Source organism: Convolutriloba macropyga, unplaced genomic scaffold (genome assembly GCF_964194025.1).
Source record: "Convolutriloba macropyga unplaced genomic scaffold, txConMacr16.3 SCAFFOLD_4675, whole genome shotgun sequence".
Classification (NCBI taxonomy): domain Eukaryota; kingdom Metazoa; phylum Xenacoelomorpha; order Acoela; family Convolutidae; genus Convolutriloba; species Convolutriloba macropyga.
Genome location: NW_027452007.1, coordinates 7,501 through 13,632, shown reverse-complemented (window position 1 = coordinate 13,632; position 6,132 = coordinate 7,501). Strand labels below are relative to the sequence as shown.

General features: G+C 42.0%; 1 pseudogene; it reads left to right on the top strand.

Annotated features, from left to right (window-relative positions):
* Positions 1–4,823: 4,823 nt before the first annotated feature.
* LOC142357110 (5.8S ribosomal RNA) lies at positions 4,824–4,975 on the top strand (annotated as a pseudogene).
* The last annotated feature ends 1,157 nt before the right edge of the window (positions 4,976–6,132 follow it).

Sequence of the window (6,132 nt, the reverse complement as noted above, 5' to 3'; positions counted from 1 at the left end):
TGCACTTAAATGTGACGAACTGTGGAAACGGTGTTTTCACCCTGAGAAAATTAGAGTGTTCAAAGCATCCTTTGGGATCGAATAATAAAGCATGGAATAATGGAGAATGACCCGCTACTCGATTGATGCCGGTTGGCTGAGTGCGGTAATGATTGAAAGGAACAGACGGGGGCATTTGTATTGCTACGTTAGAGGTGAAATTCTTGGATCGTGGCAAGACAAACTACTGCGAAAGCATTTGCCAAGAATGTTTTCATTAATCAAGAACGAAAGTCAGAGTATTGAAGAGGATTAGATACCCTCGTAATTCTGACCATAAACTATACCAACCTACAATTTGTCAAAGTCGATCTTGACTTGGCAAGAGATTAACCGGGAAACCAAAGTTTATTGGTTCCGGGGGAAGTATGGTTGCAAAATCGAAACTTAAAGGAATTGACGGAAGGGCACCACCAGGAGTGGAGCCTGCGGCTTAATTTGACTCAACACGGGAAAACTCACCCGGTCCAGACATCTTAAGGATTGACAGATTGAATATCTTTCATGATTATATGGGCGGTGGTGCATGGCCGTTCTTAGTTAGTGGAGTGATCTGTCTGGTTAATTCCGATAACGAACGAGATCTTCTCCATCTAAATAATGAAATTCACTATATGTGAATTCAAACACTTCTTAGAGGAACTATGCGGAATTAAATACCGCAGATGAAGTGAGGCTATAACAGGTCTGTGATGCCCTTAGATGTTCTGGACTGCACGCGCGCTACACTGTGTACTTTTAGATTGAGTACTCAGCCCTTGATCCGAAATGGACTGGGCAATCAGAGAAAAGTACAGCGCTTCAAGGGGATCGTCTGTTGTAACTTGCAGACGTGAACCAGGAATTCCTGGTACTTATGAGTCAACAACTCATAGGGATTACGTCCCTGCCCTTTGTACACACCGCCCGTCGCTACTACTGATTGGATAGTTAAGCAAGAATTGCAAATTCCTACTGTTGGGACTTCGGTCTCCGGCAACGGGATGAAGCGGATCGAGCTTAATTGTCTAGAGGAAGTAAAAGTCGTAACAAGGTTTCCGTAGGGGAACCTGCGGAAGGATCAGTGATTGATTCCTTCGGGCATGGCTGCTGGTAGAGGCCATGTCTGTAGTGCGCATGACGCTCTGTCGCTAGAGATTGCTTGGCAACCAATCTCGAATTATGTATCGAGCTCAAAAACTACTTGTGTGGATACATAGTTCAGCAGTCATGGCAAGGGACTGCTTAAAGGGAGACTAGTTAGCAAAAGCAGCCTAGCAGAACTGCAGCTATCTAGATCTCAGAAGCTGGGTTATAGAAGCCCAGCTATAGACTTGTGAATGAGAAAGGCCTAAAAAGGTCCACAAGTCGCGTGGTTAGAACCGACACGCAAAAATCCCAGCGAGTGACAGAGCGTTGCGCTGTTCAGTGGGAAAGAGTTGAGCTACTCGGGGCGCCCACTGAACTTGCTCCGAGCCAAAGGCTCGAAAAAACACAGCTTAGCCTCAGATCCTTTACATAGAAGGCTAGCTAAAATAAACTTACCTTGGACGAGGGTAAAGTTTAGTCAGTTCTTAGGGGAGAGTAATCCACAGCTTCTCGCCCTCTGAACATTCTCCCAGATATGTAGGTCTGGGAGAGTCTCCTCCTGTTCTTCGGAATCTGGAGGTAGACAAAGACAGTACGATACGATCTTGCATCGGGATGACTAACCGATAATGATCATAATCTGACAATTTTTCCGGCTTGAGGCACCGGAGTCAGATTAAAGACACATACTGAACTAAAGGCGTATGTGCAAAGCTTGTCGGAGTGTAGAGAGTCAAGCTGAGTTGACTCGTCACGTGGTGATGACAACAGCCATGTGCAAAACACTCACAACTTTATCGTCTATGTGGAAAAGGTTGCTAACAGCGCTCTCTATGAGAGGCCCTCGCATATAACTATACGAGGAAAAGGCGATAGAGTTGTTTGAATGTGGGGCAGGTTCATCGACAAGCTAAGTTGATCACATTCTTGTTGTGGCATCCTACTAGAATTGGTCACGGTCTGCACCAACTCTCCCCAAGTTGGCCAGACTTAAAACTAGAAATAAGGTTTGCAGCTATGTGAACCTAGAAACTGTAAAGGAGTTGAAAGAACTTAAAGGAATTGAAAGAGGCCTTGAGGTATATCCTCTTGGTAAAGACCCACAAAAGCTCACAAAAGTGGCTTCGAAGGGCAAAACTGGTTCATCCAAAACAATTGGAGAGCTTAAAGCAGAACCAATTCGAATGAAACACTATTGGTGAAACTTCATCATGAGAACGTCACAAGCTGATCACGCTCTATGATATGACTAGTATTATGTTGCTTCTAGTAGGCTAAGCGCAAGCCGAAACATCAACATGTGAAAGTCGTAGAATTTTGCAATCAAACTGTGGCTAGTACTGTGATGTTACTAGTAACCTGGTGTTCCGTCATATGGCCAAGAGAGCATTTGAAGGCGAAACTTCTGCATGGGAAAGCTGCATCATGATCAAAATTTTATATCGAGTATTATGTTGACGTTAGTAGGCCTTGGCCGAAAACGCAGCATGTGAAAGGTATAGATAAAAGTTATTGTTGCAGTCAGTACTGTGTAGTTACTAGTAGCTGGATTTAAGCTCAAAATGAGACACTGTTGGTGAAACTTCATCATGAGAATGTCACAAGCTGATCAAGCTCTATGATATGACTAGTATTATGTTGCTTCTAGTAGGCTAAGCGCAAGCCGAAACATCAACATGTGAAAGTCGTAGAATTTTGCGATCAAATTGTGGCTAGTACTGTGATGTTACTAGTAACCTTGTGTTACGTCATATGGCCAAGAGAGCATTTGAAGGCGAAACTTCTGCATGGGGAAGCTGCATCATGAACAAAAGTTTATATCGAGTATTATGTTGACATTAGTAGGCCCTGGCCGAAAGCGCAGCATGTGAAAGGTATAGATAAAAGTTATCGTTGCAGTCAGTACTGTGTAGTTACTAGTAGCTGGATTTAAGCTCGAAATGAGACACTGTTGGTGAAACTTCATCATGAGAACGTCACAAGCTGATCACGCTCCATGATATGACTAGTATTATGTTGCTTCTAGTAGGCTAAGCGCAAGCCGAAACATCAACATGTGAAAGTCGTAGAATTTTGCGATCAAATTGTGGCTAGTACTGTGATGTTACTAGTAACCTTGTGTTACGTCATATGGCCAAGAGAGCATTTGAAGGCGAAACTTCTGCATGGGGAAGCTGCATCATGAACAAAAGTTTATATCGAGTATTATGTTGACGTTAGTAGGCCCTGGCCGAAAGCGCAGCATGTGAAAGGTATAGATAAAAGTTAGCGTTGCAGTCAGTACTGTGTAGTTACTAGTAGCTGGATTTAAGCTCGAAATGAGACACTGTTGGTGAAACTTCATCATGAGAACGTCACAAGCTGATCACGCTCTATGATATGACTAGTATTATGTTGCTTCTAGTAGGCTAAGCGCAAGCCGAAACATCAACATGTGAAAGTCGTAGAATTTTGCAATCAAACTGTGGCTAGTACTGTGATGTTACTAGTAACCTTTTCTTACGTCATATGGCCAAGAGAGCATTTGAAGGCGAAACTTCTGCATGGGGAAGCTGCATCATGAACAAAAGTTTATATCGAGTATTATGTTGACGTTAGTAGGCCCTGGCCGAAAGCGCAGCATGTGAAAGGTATAGATAAAAGTTATCGTTGCAGTCAGTACTGTGTAGTTACTAGTAGCTGGATTTAAGCTCGAAGTGAGACACTGTTGGTGAAACTTCATCATGAGAACGTCACAAGCTGATCACGCTCTATGATATGACTAGTATTATGTTGCTTATAGTAGGCTAAGCGCAAGCCGAAACATCAACATGTGAAAGTCGTAGAATTTTGCGATCAAATTGTGGCTAGTACTGTGATGTTACTAGTAAACCTTGTGTTACGTCCATATGGCCAAGAGAGCATTTGAAGGCGAAACTTCTGCATGGGGAAGCTGCATCATGAACAAAAGTTTATATCGAGTATTATGTTGACGTTAGTAGGCCCTGGCCGAAAGCGCAGCATGTGAAAGGTATAGATAAAAGTTAGCGTTGCAGTCAGTACTGTGTAGTTACTAGTAGCTGGATTTAAGCTCGAAATGAGACACTGTTGGTGAAACTTCATCATGAGAAACGTCACAAGCTGATCACGCTCTATGATATGACTAGTATTATGTTGCTTCTAGTAGGCTAAGCGCAAGCCGAAACATCAACATGTGAAAGTCGTAGAATTTTGCAATCAAACTGTGGCTAGTACTGTGATGTTACTAGTAACCTTTTCTTACGTCATATGGCCAAGAGAGCATTTGAAGGCGAAACTTCTGCATGGGGAAGCTGCATCATGAACAAAAGTTTATATCGAGTATTATGTTGACGTTAGTAGGCCCTGGCCGAAAGCGCAGCATGTGAAAGGTATAGATAAAAGTTATCGTTGCAGTCAGTACTGTGTAGTTACTAGTAGCTGGATTTAAGCTCGAAGTGAGACACTGTTGGTGAAACTTCATCATGAGAACGTCACAAGCTGATCACGCTCTATGATATGACTAGTATTATGTTGCTTATAGTAGGCTAAGCGCAAGCCGAAACATCAACATGTGAAAGTCGTAGAATTTTGCGATCAAACTGTGGCTAGTACTTTGATGATGCTTGTAGCCAACCGAATTGGTTGAAAAGCCCAATAAGTAAGCTAACTTGGGAGAGCTTGTTGGAAACCAAATGCTACTAGATTGGTCCAAATACATCCTTCAACAGGGGATCACTTGGCTCGCTTTACGAAGAGGAGCACAGCTATATGTGTTAATTCGGTATGAATCGCAAGATTTGTTTACCGACCTCTCTAACGCAAAAGGCGGTCTCGGCTTCGGCTGTTGACTGCGTCCGATTCAGGGTTATATAACTCTCGATTGAACACATTGATGTTCTATTGTTGGTGCTTCCAATAAAATTGGAACACTTAAAGCAGAACCGATTCAAATAATAGCATTCTGATCAATGATTGCATTCCTTGATCAAGAACTGCTGGAGTCATTGTGATGGCGAATTTTCTTCATAAGAAAATTGCAAAGAGACGGAACTTAATGAGACTAGTATTATGTTGTTTCTAGTAAGCGGAAGCTGAAACAGCAACATGTGAAAATCAAGTTTTGTTCAATGATCTCGAGGCGATAAGTACTATGAAGCAACTAGTAGCCTAAGCATGACTCAGATTTGAGACAGTCAAAAAGGACTGGCGAAACTTCTTCACATGAAAGTTACATAGAGAACTACAAATGTATACAGCGAGTATTATGTTGTTTCTAGTAGGCGAAAGCTGAAAACATCAACATGTGAAAGTTGTCTGCAAACTGTAGAACGATATGTGATTAGTACTGTGCTGTTACTAGTAGCCAGTCTGACTGTAGAAGCCAAGACAAAGGGAAACTAATGCATCTGAAAAGGACAAGTTATGGAAAGGTATGCACGATAAGTATTATGTTGTTTCTAGTAAGCGGCAGCTGAAACATCAACATGTGAACGTCGTTGTGTACAGTAACCTAGAAACTATATAGTCCTTAGTAACGTGCATTTACTAGTACCTGTAATTGGTATTCAGACTCAGGCAGTTTGGAATAGTTTGGCAAAGATGCACCAGAGAAAACTGGGATTTGATACAGAAATTGTTGAATACAAGTATTATGCTGCTTCTAGTAGGTTGAATCCGAAACATCAGCATGTGAAAATTGAAAACATTTCTGGTTCGAATTGTCACAAGTATTTGGTGATCTGAGTAGCCAAACTCACTACAACGCCAATTGAAGGCAAAAATTCTCAACGGGAAAAGCTATTCTCATTGAATGAGCTAACAAGACGAGTATTATGTTGCTTCTAGTAGGCGAAAGCCAAAACATCAACATGTGAAAGTCTTGCTGAACAAATTTAATGTTGTTGAGCTCAGTACCGTGTGAATTAGTAGCCATAATTGGCGAGCGAAAATTGAACTGGCGAAACTTCGTCTTTGGAAAATTGCAGATGCCGAGCACTTATTTTGCAACGAGTATTATGTTGACTG